Source organism: Nicotiana sylvestris, chromosome 5, assembly GCF_000393655.2.
Source record: "Nicotiana sylvestris chromosome 5, ASM39365v2, whole genome shotgun sequence".
Lineage (NCBI taxonomy): Eukaryota > Viridiplantae > Streptophyta > Magnoliopsida > Solanales > Solanaceae > Nicotiana > Nicotiana sylvestris.
Window position 1 is genome coordinate 155228142 of NC_091061.1, and position 27619 is coordinate 155255760.

A 27619-nucleotide genomic window follows, 5' to 3' on the forward strand; every position below is an offset into this window, starting at 1 on the left:
TACACTATAGGGAGCCTAACATAGGCCTAAATGATTTTCCCAAGCCTCCATTAGCTTCAAATGCCAAATTCCAAAGATAATGTCATTATCTAGGTGCGTCAGAGTTCCTTAAGGATCTCAAGGATCCCGGGCAGTGCTCACACCTAGACTTTCCATAATAGGGATTGGGTAAGTGCAGTGTGGAAGGGCCAGCCTCAGTGTGCCAGAGTTCAGAGGGATCTCAGAAGGATCCCAAAGTAGTACACACACTGGAGAGGGCAGAACCTAGGGACTTAGGAGCAAAGTGAGAGTGCTTGACATAGTTTTGAAAAGGTTTTGACAAGAAAACAGTACTGGATTGATTCAATAAGTAAAGACGTTTTCTGAAAATAAGGACTGATTAGTAGTAAAACAATTTGAAAACAATGTAAACATTTTTACAAAAAATCAGCAAGCAAACAGGCTGGCTACAGAACAAACAGGTCCAGCATCACTTAACAACAGAATTCACACAAGGGTAGTGGGAATTGGGGACATACAGAACACATCAATGTCATAGTGAAGCACATAACAACATGAGCACAGAATCTTTTCTAGAGTTTTATAGGATTAAGGAATTAGTCATATAACTTGGAAATAAATACAGAGCATGAATCACAGAACAACCATGTGGAAACATACTACACTGGCCAAATTAAACATAGAAACAGAGTTATTTAGAGATATTAGAAAACTTAACATAACAGATTAAACCGAAGTCTAAGTAAATAGATTGATTAAAACATGCTGACAAACATAGGACAACTCAGGTTGAGGCATGCTAGATAAAGCAATAGGCAGGTCCTTAGACATACTAATTACAAGTTAAATAGTACAGAATTCATACATGCTAGTGATTAAGTAGTGTAGTTTAGGCATGCTAGGTGAAACAATAATTTAGACATGCTAGTTATGTTGAATAGCCAAATAGCAAGCAGGAACAAGACTGGAAATCAATGAACTAAAATAGTAACAGAACACATAGGGTTTTTGACTTGAAATTGAATTAGGACATACCAGTTAAGGAGAGCAAACACAGAGTGTAGAGTAGGTGTAGTGCAATAACTAGCCTTGGCTTACAATCGGCTAGTTTAGTAAAAGTAGCAAGTAACAAGAAAGAGTAGAGAGCTTTAAAGTGTAAGAGAGAGTTATTGAACTAATGTCTGTGTGTTGACTGTTAATGAGAGAGACAATATATAGTAGTTCAAAACTATGTAAAATAAGGCATGAATCACAATTGTATAGTAATTATGGAACTCAGAACCAATTAGAGCAAAATTAGTACAAGTACTCCCTTAACTTAAGGGAATCAGTTCAAACGGTAAGAACAAGTGACAAATAAGGAAAGAAATCAATGTGTAGACAAGGAAATAATTCAAACATAGTAGGTATAGAGTAAAAAATTAGGGCTAGGTTCAAAAAAATCTCTAATTAAGGAGATAGTCAGTAAGAATCAAGTACCAATGCAGCCAAGGTAAGAGAATCAATCAAATTAAATAGAAAGGTAGGAATTGAAGGTTTAAAGGAAAGTGTTCAAATCAGACCAAGAAACAGGGAATTCAAAATCAATCAAGGAGAAAGTCATGAGTCAGAGTTTAACATATAAATAAAGTAAGACATGGATAGTCAAGAATCAACATACAACTCTGGCAAACATGAAAGTTAAACAATACTGATTAAATGAGAAAAAGGCAAGTCTTGAACAGTCAAGATGAACATAAGCATACAGAATCAGTGTAAATTTAGGCTAATAAAATTAGTGGAAACATATCAATGCAAGATAGTCACGAGAAATCACAGAATCTCAAAAACGAGAACCGGTCAGTCATACTGATACACAGAACCAAACGAAGAACCCTAAAAAATTAGAGCTTTCAACATAGACGAGTTAAAGATGTAGTAATCTAATAGAATCAATCAAAATATTTAAGAAATAGAAGTTTAAACATAAAGAATCAGTTAAACGAGGTTTTAAAAAGGAAGTTCTAAAAACCCTAGTTTTAGAAAAAGATGAAAAACACTTGAAACCACATGATTCTTGTAAATAACCTCAAGGACAGTGTAAAACATTCCAAAAACAAACTCAAATCCTCCTAGATATGTACAGACCTATGAGGTATAGAAAAGAAATTAGGGTTTCGGAAGAATCCACATAGAGATGAAGAAACCTGTCTAGAATCCCAAAGATCGTAGCAAATATAGAATGATTTCGCTTGAAATCACACCGGAATAGCTAGGTACAGGAAGGAGATGAACCCTAGACGCAAGTCGGCATGGCCCTGTGCCCTTGAGGGACTTAGAGAAGGCAAGAATGGCATGAGAGAAGCCATTGGAGGCTTAAGAGACGATGAGAGGTCACCGGAGATGGCCGGAGATGGGAGGTCGGACTTTGAAGATTAGGGTTAGGTTGAGAGTGTTTTGAGAGAATAAAGGATTTTAGGGCGGTGGTGTATAGAAAATGATTAGGGTTAGGGGGTCGTTTGGAATTAAAAAGGAAAGAACCAATACGGGTCGTTGATCCTTTAGATCAACGGCCATGATCTGATGGGTTTTGGATTGGGTAGGATTTGTTTGGGGTCTGGGTCGGGTAATTCAATTAGGAATTGGGCTGGGGTATTGGGTTGAATTTAGGCTAAAACTGAAACACAATTTGGCTAAGTTTTAAATAGCCAATTTAACCCTATATAATTTATAATAAATAATGAATGATTTCTGAAAAACTAATTTCATGCACTAAAATGATTTAAAATAGATATTTAACATTTTAAAAATATAGAAGATCATTTTATGCATATAAATATAATTTTACATTGATAGGGCTAATATTGCAATTATATGCAAATTGGCTTTAAAAATATAAATGCAATTATAAAAAATGCACAAAAATACTTAAGCAATATTTTGGCATAAATATAGGATTTAGATGGCTAAATTACCATAACAATAATTTGACGGATAGTTATTGGAAATTTTATAAGTAGAAGGTGAAGAAATAAGTTAATTTGAAGCCTTTAAAAATATAGAAAAATTATAAAAACCTTGTGCATGCTTATATATGCATATATGTGTCATTTTGAAATTATATATGTATATTAAAAATATATCGGAAAAAATTGGGTATCAACAACTGCCCATCTTTACCCGGGAAGGATGAAAGAGTTTTCTGGTAAAGAAATGATGGCCAATTTTGACCGGACGGGATGCTTTGAAAGAAGAGGCCAGACTCCAGTCTTCGAGTTGCCTACATATCCCTAGTTTTACAGGAATCAGTCCATGTGTAGTTCTGGATTCATCTGCGGAATATGCCGATAAATTATTGCAAGAACGGATACCCGATGCGGAAGCGGCTATGGTGAGCGGTTAAGGCTCGGGACAGTTGAAGGAACTGGAGAGAGATCGCTCCTGCTAGTATAACAGTTGCTTACTGGTTACCTGCAGATAAAATATGCTACAAACATGTATTTGCGAAAATTTAAACATGATGCAGATTCTCTTCGGACCATGAAGGTTGTCTTTGGACGGTTAAAGATGACGTCCTGGGCCATGAACTGTTTAGTGAGGGATTCCTATGCCATGAAATGATGTTCTCGAGCCATGAAAATGGTGCCTCTGAACCATGAAGCCTTTGAATAATGATATGCAAATTTGAGAGATCCTTAGGCCATGGAATGGTGTCTTCCGGCTATGAGGATGATGCCTTTTAGACTATGACGCCTTTGGAAAGATTGGAAATATTTCAGCCCATGAGATGTAATAATTTGATGTTAACAAGACAAGGCTTAGTATTGTGAAATGGAGGGCAGAGCTTAGCCCGACCGAAAAGCAAATATATAGTGCTAGAAATAGAGAAATATTTGTGCGAAAAGAGACAGTGCTTAGTCCCATGTGAATGCGGAGGCAAGGATTAGCCTCATGCAATCAGGGAGGCAGGTATTAGCCTCATGCAATTAGGGAGGCAAGGATTAGCCTCATGCAAATAGGGACGTAGGGATTAGCCTCATGCAAATAGGGACGTAGGGATTAGCCTCATGCAAATAGGGAGGAAGGGATTAGCCTCATGCAAGTATGGAGGCAGGTATTAGCTTCATGCAGGTGTGGAGGCAGGTATTAGCCTCATGAAAATTGGGAGGCAGGGATTAGCCTCATGCAAATAGGGAGGCAGGGATTAGCCTCATGCAGATAGAGAGACAAGGATTAGCCTCATGCAGATATGGAGGCAGGGATTAGCCTCATGCAGATACGGAGGCAAGGATTAGCCTCATGCAGATATAGAGGTAGGGGTTAGCCTCATGTAGGTATGTATCCAAGGATTAGCCTCATGCAAATAGGGAGGCAAGGATTAGCCTCATGTAAGTATGGAGGCAGGGATTAGCCTCATGCAGATAGGGAGGCAGGGATTAGCCTCATGCAAATATGGAGGCAAGGATTAGCCTCATGCAAATGGAGAGCAGCAAATAAAAGTAGTATATTTCTTAGTTGGAGATATATTCAGTATCTAATGGCCTGATAGGTAGTGATCTTGTTACGTGTATATATTTGCGTACACTATTTCTACGTCAGATGTGCCTGCGTTCAAAGAAAAAATTATACATTTTGTGAGGGGGAGGTTGGTTCGTGCTTCGTCTGCCGGCCTTGCTTTGCTCCGTTCTGAAAGCCCTTTCGAGTCCCCCTAGGTAACACCTGATTGTTATGGAAATAGAGTTTTTCGAAAAATATGCAATTATTGATAAAAATAGAGTTATTTTAGAAATATATTGATACATTAAGTGATTTAGATGAACTAGTGACTATAACACGCATTGCAGCAATCTCACATTAGAATTTTGAGGTCTCCCTCAAAATTCTGCCCCAGTTTGGGGGATGATCTTTTGATTGTTTGTGGATAATAGACCTTGCTGAATCTTCTTCAAAATTCAGCCCCACTTTCTTAACTGATTACTGACTTTCCGGCATGCGATAGCATTGGCTGGACTTGCTTTGGAATTTTGAGGGTCCTCCTCAAAATTCTGCCCCAGTTTATGAGCTTGGGGGAAAATGGAAATTTTATTATGATATGACTGAACCCATAAGGCTGCCTATGTATCCCCTCTTAAACGGGAATCAGGTCAAGTGTAGTTCAATTATATCAGAAGAGAAATGTAAAGTAATTTAGGTATAGTATCTCTTGACTGCGTCTGAATTGATTGGTTTTGGCCAGACTTCTCCGTCCATTTCTGCAAGTATGAGTGCTTTATCTTGATATGGGAAGATTTTCTTCAATTCCAGCTGTCCTGGTGCGAACTGTCTTGGTTAGACCCTTTTGTTGAAAGCTCTAGACATTCTGTTTTGTTAAAGTTGGCCGTAACATACTGCGTTCATCCTCTTTCCATTGATAACGGGCCAATTGTTCGTAGTGATTTCTTATCCACTCTGCGTTGCTAAGTTCAACTTCCTGTATGATTCTTAAAGAAGGAATCTTCACCTCGGCTGGGATGACAACCTCGGTACCATAAACCAGCATGTAGGGAGTTGCCCCAGTTGATGTGCGAATCGTGGTGCAGTATCCCAATAAAGCAAAAGGTAACTTCTCATGCTATTGTTTGTGGTTCTATACCATTTTTCTTAGTATCTTCTTGATGTTTTTGTTGGCGGCTTCTACGGATCCATTCAACTGAGGTCTGTAGGCTGTGGAATTCTTGTGCTTGATTTTGAAAGTTTCACACATAGCTTTCATCAGGTCGCTATTGAGATTGGCGTCATTACCAGTAATAATGGATTCGGGAACTCCGAATTGGCAAACAATATGATCCTTGACAAAATCTATGATGACTTTCTTTATTATGGCTCTATAAGATGCAGTAGTGGGCTCAGATCAATAGCATCCATTACCTAGGCGGTGAATGGCCAAGGTGAGGTTGTTGCATTGAGCTCATTTGGCGGCACTTTTATCATATCGGCATGCACTCGACATTGAAAGCATTTGCGGACATACTGAATGCAATCCATCTCCATGGTCATCCAAAAGTAACCCGCCCTGAGTATTTGTTTAGCCAAGACGAAACCATTCATGTATGGGCCATAGGTCCCAGCATGCACATCCTCAAGTAGCTTAGAAGCTTCCTTTGCATCGATACACCTTAGTAAACCCAAATCAAGAGTTCCTCTGTACAAGTTCCCTCCGCTGTGGAAGAAGTGATTTGACAACCTCCGGAGTGTGTGTTTCTGAGTGTGATTTGCATGCTCCGGGTATTCTCCTTTTGATAAGTATTCCTTGATATCATAGAACCAAGGCTTTCCATCCGTTTCTTCTTCAACATGAGCACAATATGCCAGATGATTATAGATCTTCACTGGAATGGGATCAATATAATTCTTATCTGGATGTTTTATCATAGATGACAAGGTGGCCAATGCGTCAGCAAACTCATTCTAAATTCTGGGCACATGTCGGAAGTCTATCTTCGTAAACCTCTTTCTCAATTCTTCACATGGTGCAGATATGTCAATATCTTGGAATTCTTGGTGGCCCACTCTCCTTGTACCCGGTGCACGAGCAAATCTGAATCACCAATCAGTAGAAGCTCCTAAATGTTCATGTCGACTGCCATATTGAGTCCTAGTATGCAGTCTTCATACTCTGCCATGTTGTTGGTGCAGGGAAATCTGAGTTTAGCAAACACCGGATAATGCTGACCCATTTCTGATACCAAAACTGCTCCAATGCATACTCCTTTGAAATTTGCAGCTCCATCAAAGAACATTCTCCAACCATGATATGCTTCGGTAATGTCCTATCCTACGAATGATACTTCTTCATCAGGAAAATACGTTTTCAAGGGTTCGTATTCTCCTCCCATCGGATATTCAGCAAGATGATCTGCCAATGCTTGTCCTTTGACCGCCTTTTGAGTTACATAGATGACATTGAACTCACTTAATAATACCTTCCATTTAGCCAACTTCCCAATAGGCATGGATTTCTAAAATATGTACTTCAGAGGATCCATCTTGGATATGAGGTATGTAGTGTAGCCACAAAAGTAATGCCTCAATTTTTGAGTTGTCCAGGTCAAAGCACAGCAAGTGCGCTCAAGCAGAGAATACAGTGCTGCATAAGGTGTGAACTTCTTACTCAAGTAGTATATAGCCTGCTCCTTCCTTCATGTCTCGTCATGTTATCCCAAAACACATCTGAAGGCTCCATCTAATATAGATATATAGAGTAGCAAAGGTTGTCCTGGTTCTGATGGGACCAGAATTGGTGGTGTGTACAAGTACTCCGTGATCTTGTCAAAAGCTTTTTGACAATCCTTTGTCCAGCTTGTTTCAGCATCTTTCCTCAGCATCTTGAAGATGGGTTCACATATGACTGTGGACTATGCTATGAAGTGGCTGATATAGTTGAGAAGTCCTAGGAAGCTCATCACATCCTTTTTGCTCTTTGGCGGTGGTAACTCCTGAATAGCCCAGACTTTGGATGGATCTAACTCGATCCGTCGACGGCTGACGATGAATCCCAATAACTTTCCTACGGGAACCCTGAAGGCACACTTTGCGGGGTTCAGTTTCAAGTTGTACCTCCTTAATCTGTCAAAGAATTTTCTCAAGTCCTCTATGTGATCTGTGGCTCTTTTGGATTTAATAATTACGTCGTCCACATACACCTTTATTTCCTTGTGTATTATATCATGAAAGATAGTTGTCATGGCTCTCATGTAAGTATCCCCAGCATTCTTCTGACCGAATGACATCATATTGTAACAGTATACACCCCACGGTGTGATGAAAGCTATCTTCTCTGCATCTTGTTCATCCATCCAAATCTAGTGACAACCCGCGAAGCAATCTACAAAGGATTGGAGTTCATGCTTGGCGTAATTATCGATCAGGATGTGTATATTTGGCAGTGGGAAGTCGTCCTTGGGACTTGCTCTGTTTAAATCCTGATAGTCAACACATATTCTGACCTTCCCATCCTTCTTCAGAACTGGCACAATGTTAGCTAACCAGGTTGGGTACTCAACCACCCTGAGAACTTTAGCTTTGATCTGCTTGGTAACTTCCTCCTTGATTTTCAGGCTCATGTCTGGTTTGAACTTTCTGATTTTCTGCTTGACTGGTTGACACATGGGATTAATAGGCAGCTTGTGAGCCACTATGGACATGCTCAAATCGTTTATGTCATCATATGACCACACAAAAATGTCCTCGTACTCTTTTAGGAATCGAATGTACTCTTCCTTCTCTGTCGATGACAAGTAAATATTGATGCGAGTCTCCTTGACAATCTTGGCATCTCCCAAATTTACTGCCTCAGTCTCGTCCAGATTGGACTTAGGCTTATTCTCAAAATTTTCAACCTCCCTAACAATTTCCTCGGGTATCTCATCTTCTTCATCTGAATCACTATTCTCATGTTGCGTTGCCTCATTACATGTCATAGTCACTGGTTCATCAGCAAAAGTAATAATAATACTATAGAAGGAAAAAAGTATAGTAATAGTAATGAATAATGATAAAGAACAAATGCATTTGATTAAAACTGAGAAAATTGTTCAGACAAAATTTGGCTCGATGAATCGAGCATTTATTTTAAAACAAGTAAATCTTAAAAAAATTACTGGAAATCTTAAATGCCTAGAACGGATATAGAAGTAAAAACCTGACAGGCCACCCAGGGACTCGGCAGGCTCGGGATGGTGTGGCGGTCTAGTTCCTGAGAACAGCTCCCTTCTTCACGGTCTGAATAGTGAGGCCTTCTTCCTCCTCCTCCTCAATTATGGCGTTGCAATCCATGTCTTCATCCTCCAAGAACAAATTCTTCATCCCAGTTAGTGCTTCTTCTTCTGTGGTTCCCCACATCGTATCAGCCTAGTGAAAATCTTGTTCCAAACATGGCACTGGCTGCTCAAAAGGTTAATATGGTCCACACCATGGAGGCGACCAATCCTTGTACTCTTTCCATGTGTACTGGTATCCGAGCCCAAAGGTGGTACCATGATTTTTCAGTTGTATCAGTTTAGTGATACCTTGAAGGTTCTTTCCCAACCCTTTGCCAGGTTCATATCCAGACCATGCCAATATGCTTTCTATTTTACCACTCCACCATTTATCCTTCTCGACGGCGTTGACCCGTTAAATATGATGATAGGTTTCCCCTCTAAGCCTTCTTCTATGTCCAATGGCCAGGATGGTTTGACTAGTGTAAATGGGGTTACTTCCATCTCCGTGAATGATTACCTCCTGACGGTTCCATTCAAATTTCACGGCTTGATGTAGTATGGAAGGCACGGCTCCAGCGGCATGGATCCATGGTCGGCCCAACAGAAGGTTATATGAGGCTGGTATGTCGAGTACCTGAAATTCAACATCGAACCAAGTTGGCCCCATCTGTAAGCAAAGGTTGATTTCCCCGATCATGGCACTTTGGGACCCATCGAAAGCTTTCACGTTCATGCTTCCTACCCATATTTCATGGAAACCTTTGTCCAACCTTTTCAGAGTGTCCAATGGACAAATATTTTGGCTTGAACCTCCATCAACCAAGACCTTGGCAATGAATTTGTCTTCAAATTGCACTGTAATGTGCAATTCCCGATTTTGATTCAGCCCTTCAGGTGGTAGTTCATCTTCGTGGAAGATAATCTTATGATTCTCCAATACTTGCCCTACCATGTTGGTCATTTCTCCGCCAGTGATGTTATTGGGTACATAAGCCTCGCTCAGCACTTTTATCAAAGCGTTCTTGTATGCCTCTGAATTCTGCAATTGTGACAAGATAGATATCTAAGCAGGGACTTTGTTCAGATGGTCAACAATAGAATACTCCTTTGCATGTACTTTCCTCCACAGGTGATCTGGCCAGATCTCAATGATAGGCTGCCTAGTAGTGGCTGTGAACACCTAATTTTGGCAACATTTAATTTTTTATCACTTCTTTTATGTAAATATTTTGGGGGTTTTAACCTACTATTATTTTAGCTTTATTACACTTTTTATTATAGGATAAAAATACCAAAAAAAATAGAAAAAATAAAAGGTGAATTATCACTATTAATAGTTTTGTTTTTTTTTATATAAAAAATCCGAAAATATTTTATTTTATTTTTTATTTTTATTTTTTTAAATAAATAATAATTTCGGGAATGATTTAAAAAAAATAAGAAAAAGGGAAGTATTGAATAAAAAAATATAAAAGTAAAAATAGGTGGAATTCTTTTTTTTTTTAAAAGTAAAAGAATGTAAAAAAAATTTAAAAAAATAAAAAGCTTTGTGGAAATTTTAAAAATTAAAAAGTTAAAGAAGGTTAGAATTAAAAAATAAATATAAAAGTATCTGAAAATTTTAAAAAAAAAATTAAAGTAATTGAAAGTAGCATTTTTAAAAGAAAAAGTAAAGATAGTGGTTTGTTTTTTTTTTAAAGAAAAGTTAAATAAAGTGAGATTCTCTTTTAAAAAAATAAAAAGTGGGATTTTAAATAAGATAAAGTAATTAAAGTTGGAATTTTAAAAATAAAAGTAAATAAAGGTGGGATTTCTTTTTCTAAAAAAATAAAAGCAATTTGTAAGTGGGATTTCTTTTAATTAAAAAAATAATAAAATAATAAAAAACAAATCTGAAAATTTCGAAAATTTTGCTATAAATAGAAGAGAAAATTTAGGAAGAAGGGTGGAAAAAAAGAGAGGAAAAACTAGATAGAGAGAAGAAAAAAAGAGGGGGCGGAGTGAGAAGTATACACCCGATATACATTCTGGATACACTGAATATACAGGGGCAGAATTCATTTTGGAGAGTTTTGAAGTTGAAAAAGAATAGTTACTGCTTCATTGCCTCGCTTAAGATCTGAAATAGTCAGAACCTTCCTACCTTTTACTTCTTCACTATACTTGGAGTCGTTTATAGTCTCCTGGGTTTTCTGCTATTCCTACTGTACTGGTTTGCGATGTTGCTGAATCTGCTGTTGCTGTGTTATTACTGCTGCTGACTTCTCCTTCTTTTGTTCTTGTACTGCTGTTTCCAGGTACACATTTGTACAATCTCGGCTTGAAGCAAAAAATGAAATATTAATCAGGCTTTGTTCCTGTTGAATTCCTCCTGTTTAGATTTGTGGTTGAATATAATTTTTCTTTCTTCGTATAAAGATGTAGTTGAATGATTAATGAATAATGAGGTTGCATATGTATACTTTCTTCATCTAATAATGTTAGTTTAAATTACGGAGAATAATTAATCTGTTTTGATATTATGGTCAATCTCATGTTCTAGTATTATTGAATAACAGAATATAAAATGAAAGCAGTTTTTCTTTGTACAAACTCGATCGCAATTTTCCATTCGCATTAGCCGTAAACTAATAACTAATAAGTTACGTTTTTCAGCATGTAAATAATTAAGAGATTTTCTTTTAGTTTAGAGACGAACTTAATAGAAAATATAGTCATTGTAGGTTTATCCTGTAAAAATAAAAATGAGACGAGCCTCGCCAAATAAAACGTATAGATTGCGGGGCCCTCACAAAATGTATGGTTTAATTAGAATTCGGAAGGACCGTTTAGCGAATTTCACGGGGTTTGATAGATAAATGGAGATTTTGGGCACTGAGCCACCATTACTGTTCCAACATCTTTCCTCTTTGATATGCCGCCTAAATGTAATGCCTTATTTGTGACTTGTAGTGCCTCGAAGTTCATTACTATCCCGCTCTTGATTCCTTCTTCGATTCTTTCTCCAAGTTTGATGATGTTAGAGAATTTGTGATTTTAGATAACCATCAACCTTTCATAATATTGCAGATCTTATGCTCTGACGAAGAATTTATTCATCTGTTCTTCGTCCAAAGATGGCCTAACCTTGGTCGCTTCCGACCTCCAACGAGTAGTATACTCACGGAAAGTCTCAGTAGGTTTTTTCTTCAGATTCTGAATGTAGAAAACATCCGGTGCATTCTCTGTGTTGAACCTAGATAGGTCCATGAAATCTGACGCCATATTTACCCAATTGGACCATTTCTTGGGATCTTGGCTGATATACCAAGACAAAGCATCCCCGGTATGACTCCTCATAAAGAGCTTCATCTGGATCTTTTCATCTTTCCCGACCCCGACAAGCTTGTCACAATAGGTCCTTAGATGATCCCTGGGTTCACATTTGTCGTCGATCATCTCGAACTTGGGAAGTTTGTACCCCTCAGGCAGTTCCACACATGGCTGTATGCACAGGTCTTCATAGTTTAAACCTTATATTCCTCTGTTGCCTTCAACACCTTGAACTCAGCTTGTTAACTTCTTGAGTTCTTCAGCCATGTTTTAAATGAGCAGGTCCTTCTCGGAGAATTCTGGTGTATAGGAGATTGGTAGGGTAGAGTGAGGTATAGTTTCCACATATATAGGGTTGCTTTGATGGGTGCAAGTGACTTGGGTGTAATGATGGTCATTGGTGGAGTTTTAGGGATCGGGAATGGGTTGTGGTATGTTTGGGGAGTATGGTAAGTGGTGGTTGGTGGGTATTGAATTGGTTGATGGTGATGTTGTGGAGGAGCTGGCATTGGCGGTGGATTGGGATGTTGGGGTGAAGTTGTGTATTGATTTGGCGCGGGAGGATTTTGGTTTTGTATGTTCTGAGGAGGTATTGGGTTCTTCGTGTTTTGTTGGTGGATGTCGGGGACATTAAGGGTGAGTGAAAAGTTTTCCAAGTTGCAAACCTGCTTAAGTTCTCCTTGAAGTTCTAGTATCTTTTGTTCCAGTTTTATGACTAGATCATTTGGGGCCGGAGTACTATGGCCATCTGAGGTTTCTGCGTTCTCAATATTCTCTTTTCGGATACCACTTAAGTCGTCCATTTTTGCTTTTTCTCTACCCTTTGTGTTGCTTGGAGGAAGAGGAGGTGGAGGGACTCTGGATCTAGTATGATACGCCGATGAGGCCAGTATGAGTAAACCAACCTAAGGGGATGAGAATAATAAAAATAAGGAAAAACAAAAAAGGTAACAAGTCAGTGAGGATCCTGAAATATTTGTCGTATTTAAACACATATTGCGGAAACCTAAATTCGTATCCTACTTTGGAAACCTTGTTGTGCCCGAGGTAGGCCTAGCGACAAATAAATTTGGAAAAATTTTAATGCCAATAAATTCTTCATTTCATAATGTAAATATAGACGAATCCTAAAACGACACTAAGATAATAGAAAAATAAGTCACTACTTGCACTTGGCCTTATTACATTTTTAGGAAAAAGCAAATAAACCTAGCTTATTTGGTCCCAAAACGACCTTCCCCAGATTCGATCTTCCGAACTCTATCATATAGATTCCCCAGCTCGCACAGCCCCAGTAGCAGGTAGGCTCTAGCCACATGTCCTCCTTCAGCTCCTTCAGCGTTCTGGAAATTTTCAATCCTCTTTATGACTTTACCTTCCAGCTCCATTATTCCTCGCTCCAGATGTTCCAATTTCCTATTGGAAGTGACTGCCATTGCTTTCCATTCCTCGATCAACTTCACATTCCTCTCATGTATTTCCCGGTGCTCATTCTCAGAGTTGTGGACCCTCTTGTGCAGCCTGTTGTATTTGACTTGAGCTTCAACTTCTTCATCTATGATTCTATTCCCTCGACCGGCCCCTGGTGTCACCATTCCTTTCAGATTGTCCTCTAACCATGCCGGGTAGAGAGGCTTGCACCCTGCATGATACCTGTCTGGCTCAATAGTGTTCTTCTCCACAATGATTTTGCAGTGCCACATATGCTGAGCTTGACACTTGTAAGGGACATCGTCATCTTGAAAGTCTGCCCTGAAATGACTCATCTTGACAACCCTTGGTACAACCCGTTTCCTTCCTGCTTGCCTCACAACTCGGATAGGGACATATGGGTATATCCCTCCAACCTGATCAACACCAAGTGCAGAGCATCCCTAGATCTGATGATGAATTCGTCTGTTGAGAACCATTCAAACATCCATTACGCCTGTTCCTCGGTCAGATTGTTGAAGAACTCTACCCATTCTTTGGTACTTTCTAGCTGAGCAAATCTGTCTGGAATATAAGTCATTTGCTTGGGGTGATGGAAGGCAATATGGTCGTTCCAAGCCCTTCGCATAAATTCTTAGCAATAGGGACCCTTTTGAAAATGCTCCAACAACCATAACTGCAACAACAAGTTACAACCCTCGAAATGCTTGACCCCTCTGTGACAGCACTCCAGAGCCCTGTAGATGTCGGCTATGATCATGGGGACTATGGTATATGTCTGTCCATTAATCCATTCCATCAAAGTCTTGGCGACCATGTCCAACCTAGTGTGGATTCTTCCCTTTTTCATTGGGAACACTATCAGGCCTTAGAAGCACACAATGAATACGAACACTCTGCGGTGGATGTAACCCAGAGAAGTAAGAGAGATCTCATCATGGTAGGTACGGAAAGACTTGCTATGACCATACCTCTCATACAGGTATTCGAAAGGTATGTAAGACTCCTTCAAGCATACTAGGTCGACATTATTATTCAGCCCCATAATCTTTAAAAATCCTTTGGCAGTACGGTTTTCTAGTACCAATAGCTCGGGACTATCCCAAGTCAACCCCGCAAGCCCTCCAATTTCTTCTAGAAGCGGTGTCATTTCTATGTCACCGAAATGAAACACAACCCTTTCACTATCCCAGAATAAAGTGGCAGCCTCGATCAGCTTGTTGTTTGGCTCAATATCTAGCAAGGAAGGCAAGTTACCCAAGTACTTTCTCACATGTTTCTTGTCACTTGAGGAAAGGTCATCCCACCAATCTAGCAGCAATGGTGGGATGTTGTTAACCATACCGAATCTAGGAACCTCATTTAGTTCAGCAAGTTGACATTTAGTTCTCCAAATTAATGCACAGAACGTAATTGTGTCCGTTGGGATTATGGAAAACCCTATGTACTTTTGGATAAGGCTTATCTTAAAGGATCATTATGTAGAAGGCATATTGATCCGACTAGGTTTGACCATGAAGCATGCACAATTTTGACCAGAGTAAGGCTACTATGGGATTTTAGACTAATACCCTCAAGCGGACAACTTGAGGAGGAAGGCACGGAACCGTCGACTGCACCACTGATCGACTGGTTTTACTGCAAATAAGTCTTTTCGAATTTGAGGGTAATAAATAGAAACATCGCAACCACTCATTAAGCGTTGTTATAGGATATGATACAAACGAGTGGAATATGATGTAGAGCATGATTTATGTAGCAATTAATAACATGTAGTCAAGTATTTGTACATAGAAAAAATAAATACGGTATTTAAATAATTAAAAGACAGTTACTGGAAAAAGAAATAAAAAAACAAGTCAGTTTCAAGGATAAAGAAGCATAAATGCTTAAAAGAAAATGGACAGTTAAATTCAAATAAGGGAGAAGGGTACAGGATAAGGCATGCTTGGACTAATTCATAAGAATAAGTTCATTATGGTAAGAGCCTAAAGGTATCCCCAGAAGAGTCGCCATGTTGTCGTGCCCCCTTTTTTTCCCTCCCCTTTTTGCGGGGAAGAAAGGTCCGGTTTTTCGACATTTATGGGGGTAATAACTCATTTCCTTTTGGGAATTGAGTATATTGAAGAGTCTCCACCTAACGGATTATGGTGCGTCAGGGCACCTAGAACGATTAAATCTTGAATTGGTTTGCATTACTAGAGATTTAGGATAATGGCTCAAAATAACCTTAAGGGGAAGGTGTTAGGCACCCCTCTCGGCCCACAACTGTGGGTCCCGGCTGAACTTATATTTATGAATTAGTCCTTTAACAAATAAGTAGTTAAACAAATAATTGCAAAGAAAGCATGTTGTACATTGTATGACTCGGATAATAAGACAAGGGATTTGAGCAAGTTGTATACATATAAAGAAAGCTTTAAGTAAACGGAGTTTGGAAAGGAGGGGTCCTAGGTTGGTTAGCCTATAGGATCACCCCACGCAATGCCCGGTAAACACTTCTTAACGAGGGGCTACACGTGATATTAACGCGTAGTCATCATATCTACCCATTCCCACCCCTTAGTGTTTGTTAGGGCGAGTGTTATTTAATGAACCCTATGCGTGCTATTACTCGTCCCTTCTTAATGGTCCTGGAGGAAATTAGGACCTCTACCTATAGGCAGTTCTAGACAGACCCCTTATAACGACTCGGCCAGACGTCTCATGAGTTTCCACTCCATTTTCCCCATTTTTCCTTCTTATTACTTTATTTATCGGTTCTATGTGTGATCGTGTTGGTTGGCTCGGGTTCGGAAAGGATTTGGTAAGGTTTGAGACACTTAGTCTCTTTTGAAGAAGATAAAGTTGGAAAAGTCAATCGGATGTTGACTTATGTGTTAGAGGGCTCAGATGTGAGTTCTGATGATTTAGTTAGCTTCGAGAGGTGATTTGGGACTTAGGAGCATGATCGGAATGAGTTTTGGAGGTTCGGAGTAGATTTAGGCTTGAATTGGCGAAGTTGAGATTTTGGCGATTTTCGGTTGGTAGGTGAGATTTTGATATAGGGGTCGTAATGAAATTCCGAGAGTTGCAGTAGTTCTGTTGTGTCATTTAGGATGTGTGTGCAAAATTTCAGGTCATTCGGACGTGTTTTGGTTGGGTTTTTGATCAAAAGCGTAATTCGGAAGATTTTGGAAACTTAGGCTTGAATCCGATGTGTTTTGGCTGATATTGTGTTGTTTGAGGTATTTTGAAGATTGGTACAAGTTTGAATAAGGTTATGGGATATGTTGGTATGTTTGGTTGAGGTCCAAGGGGCCTCGGGTGAGTTTCGGGTGGTCAATCGGACAATTTCATGCTTTGTAGAGTTGCAGATTTTGGAGCTTCAGTTGTTGCAGAGTTTTCCTCTTCGCGATCGTGTGGGGGTCTCGCGATCGCGTAGAGCTTTTGAGGCGTCAGCCTAGCTTTTTCTATGCGTTCGTGAAGGTAGAGTTACGATCGCATAAGGTGGCAAGTTTGTTGATCGCGAACGCGTGGATAAGGTCGCGTTCGCATAGAGTTAAGTGGACCAGGGGTTTTGACTTGGAGTTTGTTCTTTGCGAACGCGGTCCCTTGTCCGCTATCGCGTAAAGTAGGATGCGTGAGCATCGTGTTCGCATGGGACTTTACGCGTTCTCTTAGGGTTAATTTTGGGTTCTGAGAATTTGTGCTTCGCGATCGTGAAGCGTGTCCCCCGATCGCGATGAAGGATTTCAGGCCTGGGCAGAAGGTTTAAATAGTTGTCTTGTCCGCAATTTTGGGGTTTATTTCTTCCATTGTTGGTCATTTTTGGAGCTTTTTGAAGGGTATCGAAAAGGGATTCAAGGGGATCACTTAGAGGTAAGAATTTAAGACTTAAAACTCGATTCTATTATGAAATCTACCTAATAAATCGTGGAATCTAAGCCAAAAATTGAGGAATTGATTAAGACACTTTAAAATGAGAATTTAAGGGTTCAGTGTTTTTTGTATGTATGGACTCGTGGGAGGATAAGGATTCCGTTGATATGATTATTATTGAATTCCGAGACGTGGGCCCGGGGGTCGGGTTTTGGTAATTTCGAGATTTTTGTTGTAAATTGATTATTTTCGCTTGGGCTTCGTTCCCTTAGCATATTTTGATGTCGTGATTCTGATTTTGGATAGATTCGACGCGAGTGGAAGCCGATTCGAGGGGCAAAGGCATCGCGAGCTAGAGATTTGACCGGTTTGAGGTAAGTAATAACTGTAAATGATGTTCTGAGGGTATGAAACCCTGGATTGCACATCGTTGTGCTATATTGAGGTGACAAACATGCTTGATGGCAAGCGTGGGGTCGTGCACTGTTGGGGATTGTGACTTAGTCCATCCCAAATGAATATTTTACCGCGTATTTGACTGAAATCTATTTACTATCGTCATTATTTGGGATAAATGCCATATTTGGGCCTCGTGCCAACTATTTGAACCCTTAGGGGACTTTTATTGATATTTCCTCACTGTTTTGATTTTATACTTGAACTCAGTCATGTTATATTTCACTATTTTTGTACTCAACCATGTTTACTCTGTTTTAACACTTAAATGATCTTTTAAATGATATTTTGGGCTGAGAATCATGTTTTACTATTGTCCGAGTGGCTTGTAAGGATTTTGAATGAGTAAGCCGAGGGCCTATGTTGTGAGGAAACATTTGATATTGATTATGAGGTTGAGGGCCTGAGATATGTACGCCACGAGGTGGCTTGTTGATATGAGGCAGAGGGCCTAGTGATGATGCCACGAGATGGCTTGATATTGCGCTTGGGTCGTAAGGGGCCCCTCCAGGAGTCTGCACACCCCCAGTGAGCACGGGTACCCATTGTGATGTGAGATATAGCCCAAGGGGCTGGTATTGTTCTGAGATATTGCCCGACGGGCAGATTTGTTGATACTGTGCCCGAGGGGCGAACCTTTATGTGTTTATTTTCCTTAATTGCCTATCATTTACCTGCTTAAATGTTGAAAAAGGTTTTCGTGAAGTTTAATTTGAGTTAAATGAGTTTGACATATCTTTCACTTGTTTTACTGCTTCATTATAGTCTGCAAATGTGCTTTAATTTCCTACTTTCTATCCTTATTTATGATTATTATTCACTGAGTTGGAGTACTCACTTTATTCCCTGCACCCCGTGTGCAGATTCAGGTGCATTTGGTCCCGCTCCTGAGTGCTGATCTTTCTAGCTCAGGCGGATCCGAGGAGTCTCTAGGTAGCTGTCGGCTTTCGCAGCCCAGAGTTTCTTCCCTATCTTATTATCCATGTTCTTAGTTACTGTATTAAACTCTGTAGATTTCTCTAAGTATTCCGGATTGTTTAGATGCTCATGACTAGTGACACCCCGGTATCGGGCTGTGTTGGGTTGTATTCCGCAAATTATGTTGTTATCTGCTTAAACTTTGGAGTATTTCATCATGCTTAGACTATTTCTTATTGTTTAACTGTTAAATACCAAAATGGAAAGTGTCAGTTGGCCTTATCTTCACGATAGGTGCCATCACGACTGGGTCCGAGTTTAGGGTCGTGACACTCCTAAGGTTTAAAGGAGAAAATACTAAGGCGACAAGAAAGAACATATATGACTCTTAGAAAGGAGAAAATAAGAGGCTCAGTTTTACCTTCACAGATAAGGCATATAACAGCACGACTCAAACACAAATAAGGGTAATATTATTAAACAAGATCCTAAGGCATGATGTCTAAGTGAATATCAAAACATAGAAGATAGGTAGTTTATTTTATAAACTCAGAAGTAATGGCTCTATCAGTTTGCCTACTTATTTTAAGCCTGTTAAATCTGAACAGCAGAAACAGTTTCAGAGTTGCAGAATTTAAAATCGCCTTATAGGCTTGCCTAAATGCAGAACAGTGTTGTCCTAAGAGCATGATAACTACGTTGATATAGTAAAGCAGTGAACAATTTTTAAAACGGAATCTTGAGTTCCTACAGGCATGCTCTCTAGTGATAGTAAAGGCAATATTTGAAAGAATTCATTTAAGAAAAACAAACCATTGATTAGGCCAGTTTCGAAGTAAACTAACATGAATTGAACTGACTTATTGATTTTTATTCTATAGGCAGAATTTCTGATTTTTAATTCCTATAGGCATGGTATCTAATTGTTAAGAATTGATGTTAGAAACTTATAGGCATGATATCTAATGAAAACAAATGTAAATACCCGTTGTAACAGAAACTGAACCTGATCACATTATACAATATGGTATCTACTCATGAAGTTAATTTTTAAACCTATAGACATGATTTCTATTATTGGAACCACTTAAACCCTATAGGCATGATTTCTAGCATGATAAGGCAAACAAAGCAAGTATAAAATCCTATATGCATAGTTTCTACCCATACTACCTCACAGATATGTAACTACCCACCCCTTTTCACTAATCACCCCAATATTCATTTACAAATAATTATTACAAACCAGATGAATCAATTACAAAATATATAAAATAAAAGAAGAAGTTACACTATAGGGAGCCTAACATAGGCCCAAATGATTTTCCCAAGCCTCCATTAGCTTCAAATGCCAAATTCCAAAGATAATGTCATTATCTAGGTGCGTCAGAGTTCCCTAAGGATCTCAAGGATCCCGGGCAGTGCTCACACCTAGACTTTCCATAATAGGGATTGGGTAAGTGCAGTGTGGAAGGGCCAGCCTCAGTGTGCCAGAGTTCAGAGGGATCTCAGAAGGATCCCAAAGCAGTACACACACTGGAGGGGGCAGAACCTAGGGACTTAGGAGCAAAGTGAGAGTGCTTGACATAGTTTTGAAAAGGTTTTGACAAGAAAACAGTACTGGATTGATTCAATAAGTAAAGATGTTTTCTGAAAATAAGGACTGATTAGTAGTAAAACAATTTGAAAACAATGTAAACATTTTTACAAAAAATCAGCAAGCAAACAGGCTGGCTACAGAACAAACAGGTCCAACATCACTTAACAACAGAATTCACATAGGGGTAGTGGGAATTGGGGACATACAGAACACATCAATGTCATAGTGAAACACTTAACAACATGAGCACATAAACTTTTCTAGAGTCTTATAGGATTAAGGAATTAGTCATACAACTTGGAAATAGAGACATAGAGCATGAATCACAGAACAACCATGAGGAAACATACTACACTGGCCAAATTAAACATAGAAACAGAGTTACTTAGAGATATTAGACAACTTAGCATAACAGATTAAACCGAAGTCTAAGTAAACAGATTGATCAAAACATGCTGACATACATAGGACAACTCAGGTTGATGCATGCTAGATAAAGCAATAGGCAGGTCCTTAGACATACTAATTACAAGTTAAATAGGACGGAATTCATACATACTAGTGATTAAGCAATGTAGTTTAGGCATGCTAGGTGAAACAATGATTTATACATGCTAGTTACACGTTGAACAGCCAAATAGCAAGCAGGAACAAGACTGGAAATCAATGAACTAAAACAGTAACCGAGCACATAAGGTTTTGGACTTGAAATTGAATTAGGACATACCAGTTAAGGAGAGCAAACACAGAGTGTAGAGCAGGTGTAGAGCAAACACAGAGTGTAGAGCAGATTGAATTGAAAGGTAGGAATCAAAGGTTTAAAGGAAAGTGTTCAAATCAGACCACGAAATAGGGAATTCAGAATCAATCAAGGAGAAAGTCATGAGTCAGTGTTTAGCATATAAATAAAGTAAGACATTGATAGTCAAGAGCTGACATACAACTCTAGCAAATATGAAAGTTAAATAATACTGATTCAATGAGAAAAAGTCAAGTCTTGAACAGTTAAGATAAACAAAAAATACAGAATCAGTGTAAATTAAGGCCAAGAAACTCAGTGGAAACATATCAAGTCAAGTTAGTCACGAGAAATCACAGAATCTCAAAAATGAGAACCGGTCAGTCATGCTGATACACATAACCAAACGAAGAACCCTAAAAAATTAGGCTTTCAACATAAACGAGTTAAAGATGTAGTAAACTTATAGAATCAGTCAAAATATGTAAGAAATAGAAGTTTAAACACAAAGAATTAGTTAAACAATGTTTTAAAAGGAAGTTCCGAAAACCTTAGTTTTAGAAGAAGATGAAAAACACTTGAAACAACATAATTATTGTAAAGAACCTCAAAGGCAGTGTAAAACATTCAAGAAACAAACTCAAATCGTCCTAGATCTGTACAGATCTAGGAGGTATAGAAAAGAAATTAGGGTTTCGGAAGAACCCACATAGAGATGAAGAAACCTGTCTAGAATCCCAAAGATCGTAGCAAATATAGAATGATTTCGCTTGAAATCACACCGGAATAGCCAGGAACAAGCAGGAGATGAACCCTAGATGAAAGTGGGCATGGCCCTGGGCCCTTGAAGGACTTTGAGAAGGCAAGAATGGCATGACAGAAGACATTGGAGGCTTAAGAGACGATGAGAGGTCACCGGAGATGGCCGGAGATGGAAGGTCGGACATTGAAGAATAGGGTTAGGTTGAGAGTGTTTTGAGAGAAGAGAGGATTTAAGGGGGGGCGATGTATAGAAAGTGATTAGGGTTAGGGGGTCGTTTGGAATTAAAATGGAAAGAACCAATACGTGTCGTTGATCTTTCAGATCAACGGCCATGATCTGATGGCTTTTGGGTCAGGTAGGATGTGTTTGAGGCCTGGGTCAGGTAATTCAATTAGGAATTGGGATGGGGTATTTGGTTGTATTTAGGCTAAAATTGAAACACAATTTGGCTAAGTTGTAAATAGCCAATTTAATCTTATATAATTTATAATAAATAATAAATGATTTCTGAAAAAGTAATTTCATGCACTAAAATGATTTAAAATAGATATTTAATATTTTAAAAATATAGAAAATCATTTTATGCATATAAATGTAATTGTACATTAATGGGGCTAATATTGCAATTATATGCAAATTGGCTTTAAAAATATAAATGCAATTATAAAAATGCACAAAAATACTTAAGCAATATTTTGGCATAAATATAGGATTTAGATGGCTAAATTACCACAACAATAATTTGAAGGATAATTATTGGAAATTTTATAATTAGAAGGGGAAGAAATAAGTCAATTTGCAGCCTTTCAAAATATAGAAAAATTATAAAAACCATGTGCATGCTTATATATACATATATGTGCCATTTTGAAAGTATATATGTATATTAAAAATATATAGGGAAAAATTGGGTATCAACATCTGCGGCCAATCCTAAAATGCCTCAGACCGCACCTGCGATCCTCCAAGCGCATCGGCGGGCTCACACCTACAGTCTCCAAGCCGCAAGTACGGTTATGACAGCAAACTCAGCAGCTTCAGCTGTAAATTCCCGACTCTAAAATTCCCGTTAACCATTCAAAATCGTCCCGAGGCCTCCGGGACCTCAACCAAAAGCATGAACAAGTCATATGCCACTATCCAAACTTATACCAATCCTCGGAACACCTAAAACAACACTGAAACATCGAATTAACCATGAATTCAAGCTTAAGGTTCCAAGAATCTTCTGAATTGCGCTTTTGATCAAAAAGTCTATCAAACCTCGTCTGAATGACATGAAATTTTGCACACACATCACATTCAACACTATGGAGCTACTCCAACTTCCGGAGTTCCATTTCGGCCCTTAGATCAAAATCTCACTATCGAACTGGAAACTTCAAAAATTCAACTTTCGGCATTTCAAGCCTAAATAAGCTACGGACCTCCAAACCATAATCCAAACACGCCCCTAAGCTCAAAATCACCCAACGGAGCTAACGGAACCAACGGAATTCCATTCCGAGGTCGTCTTCACACTGCTTCGACTACGGTCCAAATTCTAAAACTTTGACTCTCATTTAGGGACTAAGTGTCCAAAAACTCTCTCAAACTCCAAATAAATCCTCCCGTCCACTCACAATAGCAGAAACAAACACAGGGGAAGCAGTTAATAGGGGATCGGGGCATTAATTTTTAAAACGATCGGCTGGGTCGTTACATCCTCCTACACTTAAACATTCATTCGTCCTCGAACAAGCATAGAGACATACCTGAAGTAGTGAAAAGATGAGGGTAACGACTGTGCATATCCTGCTCGGTCTCCTACGTCGCCTCCTCGACAGACTGACCTCGCCACTGAACCTTTACTGATGCAATGTTCTTTGACCTCAACGTCCGAACCTGCCTGTCCAATATCGCCATTGGCTCTTCAACATAAGATATATCCTTGTCCAACTGGACTGAACTGAAATCCAACACGTGCGACGGATCACCATGATACCTCCAAAGCATCGAAACATAAAATACCTGATGAACTCTTGCCAAGATGGGAGGTAAGGCAAGCTCATAAACAACCTCCCCAACACGTCGCAATATCTAAAAGGGACCAATAAACCTCGGACTCAATTTCCTTTTCTTTCTAAATGTTATAACGCCCTTCATAAGCGAAACCCGAAGCAGAACCCACTCTCCAACCATATAGGAAATATCACGAACCTTCCGACCGCGTAACTCTTCTTTCTAAACTGAGCTGTACGGAGTCTATTTTGAATCACCTTAACCTTCTCCAACGTATCCTAAACCAAGTCTGTGCCCAATGATCTAGCCTCACCCGGCTCAAACCAACCCACCAGGTATCTACACTGCCTACCATATAAAGCCTCGTACGGTACTATCTGAATGTTGGACTAATAGCTGTTGTTGTAGGCAAACTCTGCCAATGGTAAGAAATGATCCCATGACCTTCCAAACTCAATCACACAGGCACGAAGCATATCCTCAAGAATCTGAATAGTGCGCTCGGACTTCCCGTCTGTTTGAGGGTGAAATGTTTTACTCAACTCCACCCGAGTACCCAACTTATGTTGTACGACCCTCCAAAACCGTGATGTGAACTGAGTACCTCTATATGAAATGATGGAAACTGGAATACCATGCAGACGAACAATCTCCCAAATATAAATCTCTGCCAGTCGCTCCGAAGAATAGGTAGTACACACAAGAATCAAGTGTGCGGACTTGGTCAGCAGATCCACAATCACCCAAATGGCATCAAACTTTCTCAAAGTCCGTGGGAGTCCAACTACTAAGTCCATGGTGATCCTCTCCTACTTCCACTTCGGAATCTTCACCTGTTGAAGCAACCCACCCGGTCTCTGGTGCTCATACTTCACCTGCTGATAATTGATGTACCGAGCTACAAACCCAACTATATCTTTCTTCATCTATCTCCACCAATATTTCTGCCTCAGATCCTGGTACATCTTCGCGACACCCGGATGAATGGAATATCGCAAACTATGGGCCTCTTCTAGAACCAACTCCCGAAGCCCATTAACATTAGGTACACAAATCCGACACTACATCCTCAATACCTCGTCATCACCAATAGTCACATCTTTGGCATCGCCATGAAAAACCTTGTCCTTAAGGACAAGCAAAAGAGGGTCATCAAACTAATGCTCTCGGATACGATCAAATAAGGAAGACCGAGACCGATACCACCTACCATATAACGCCTCATAAGGAGCCATCTGGATGCTCGACTGGTAGTTGTTGTTGTAGGCAAACTCCGCTAAAGGCAAGAACTGATCCCACGAGCCTCCAAAGTAAACAACACAAGCACGAAGCATATCCTCCAAAATCCGAATAGTACACTCGGACTGCCCGTCCGTCTAAGGATGAAATGTTGTGCTCAACTCGACCCATATGCCCAACTCACGCTGAACTGCCCTCCAAAAATGTGAGGTAAATTGTGTACCTCAGTTCGAAATGATAGACACGGGCACACCATGAAGACGAACAATCTCCCGGATATAAATCTCAGTTAACCTCTCGGGAGAATAGGAAACTGCCATAAGAATGAAATGTGATGACTTAGTCATCCTTTCAACAATAACCCACACTGCATCGAACTCTCTCTGAGTCAATGGGAGTCCAACAACAAAGTCCATAGTGATACGCTCCCACTTCCACTCAGGAATCTCAATCTTTTGGAACAAACCACCAGGTCTCTGATGCTCGTACTTTACCTGCTAATAATTCAAACACCGAGCCACATATGCAACAATATCCTTCTTCATACTCCTCCACCAATAATGTTGCCGCTAATCATGATACATCTTAGCGGCGCCCGGATGAATAGAGTACCGGGAACTATGGGCCTCCTATAAAATCAACTCTCGAAGCCCATCCATATTAGGCACGTAAACTCGACCCTACATCCTCAAAACTCCATCATCTCCAATTGTAACTTGCTTGGAACCTTCGTTCCACACTGTGTCTCTAAGGACAAGCAAATGAGGATCATCATACTGCTGATCTCGGATACACTAAAATAGTGATGAACGAGCGACTGTGCAAGCTAACACATGACTGGGCTCAGAAACATCCAACCTCACGAACTGATTGGTCAAAGCCTGAACATCCAAAGCAATCTTGTCTCTCACCGACTAGAATATATGCAAGACTGCCCATACTGGCTGACTTTCTACTCAAAGCATCGGCCACCATATTGGCCTTCCCCGAATGATATAAGATGGTGATATCATAGTCTTTCAATAGCTCCAACCACCTTCTCTGCCTCAAATTTAGGTCCTTCTGCTTGAACAAATATTGTAAACTCTTGTGATTCGTGAACACCTCACATGACACGCCATACAAATAGTGCCACCAAATCTTCAGCGCGTGAACAATGACTGCTAACTCCAAATCATGAACTGGATAATTCTTCTCATGAATCTTAAACTATCGCGAAGCATAAGCAATGACCTTGCCATCCTGCATCAACACTGCACCAAGTCCAATACGTGATGCGTCACAATAAACTGCATATCACCCGGAACCTGTAGGCAATACCAACACCGGCGCCATAGTCAAAGCTATCTTGACCTTCTGAAAGCTCGCCTCACACTCATCTGCCCACCTGAACTGGTCACCCTTTTGGGTCAACCTGGTCATCGGGGCTGCGATAGATGAAAACCCCTCCACAAACCGACGGTAATAGCCTGCCAAACCTAAGAAACTCCGGATCTCTGTAGTTGACGCGGGTCTAGGCCAGTTCTTGACTGCCTCTATCTTCTTCGGATCCACCTGAATACCCTCTGTTAAAACAATGTGACCCAAAAATGCAACTGAACTCAACCAGAACTCACACTTTGAAAACTTAGCATACAACTGACTATCTCTCAAAGTTTGAAGAACAACTCTCAGATGTTGCTCATGCTCTTCCGGCTGCGGGAATAGATCAAAATATCATCAATGAAAACTATCATGAATGAATCTAGGTAAAGCTTGAACACTCGGTTCATCAAATCCATGAATGTTGCTGGGGCATTTGTCAATCCGAATGACATCACCAAGAACTCATAACGCCCGTATTGAGTGTAGAAAGCTGTCTTAGGGACATCGGATGCCCTAATCTTCAACTGATGGTAGCCAGATCTCAAGTCAATCTTCAAAAATACCTTGGCACCCTGAAGCTGATCAAACAAATCATCAATCATCGGTAATAGATACTTGTTCTTGATTGTGACCTTGTTCAATTGCCGGTAATCTATACATCATTATCGATCCGTTTTTGTTCTTAACAAACAACACCGACATACCCCAAGGTAAGACACTAGGTCTAATAAAGCCTTTATCAAGCAAGTCTTGCAACTACTCCTTCAATTCCTTCAACTATGGCGGGGCCATACGATACGACAGAATAGAAATAGGCTGAGTGCCCGGAGCCAAATCAATGCAGAACTCAATATCCTTGTCGGGTGGCATACCCGGTAGGTTTGAAGGAAATACCTCAGGAAACTCACGAACAATAGGCACATAATCCATAGAAGGAATCTCAGCACTAGAATCACGAACATATGCTAAATAGGCCAAACATCCCTTCTCGACCATACGTCGAGCCTTCATATATGAGATAACCCTACGGGTAGAATGACTAGGAGTCCCTCTCCACTCTAAACGAAGTAAACTCGGCAAGACTAAGGTCACAGTCTTGGCATGACAGTCCAAGATAGCGTGGTAAGGTGATAAACAGTCTATCCCCAACATGATATCAAAATCAACTATGTCCAAAAGTAACAAATCTACTCGAGTCTCAAAACCCCTAATCA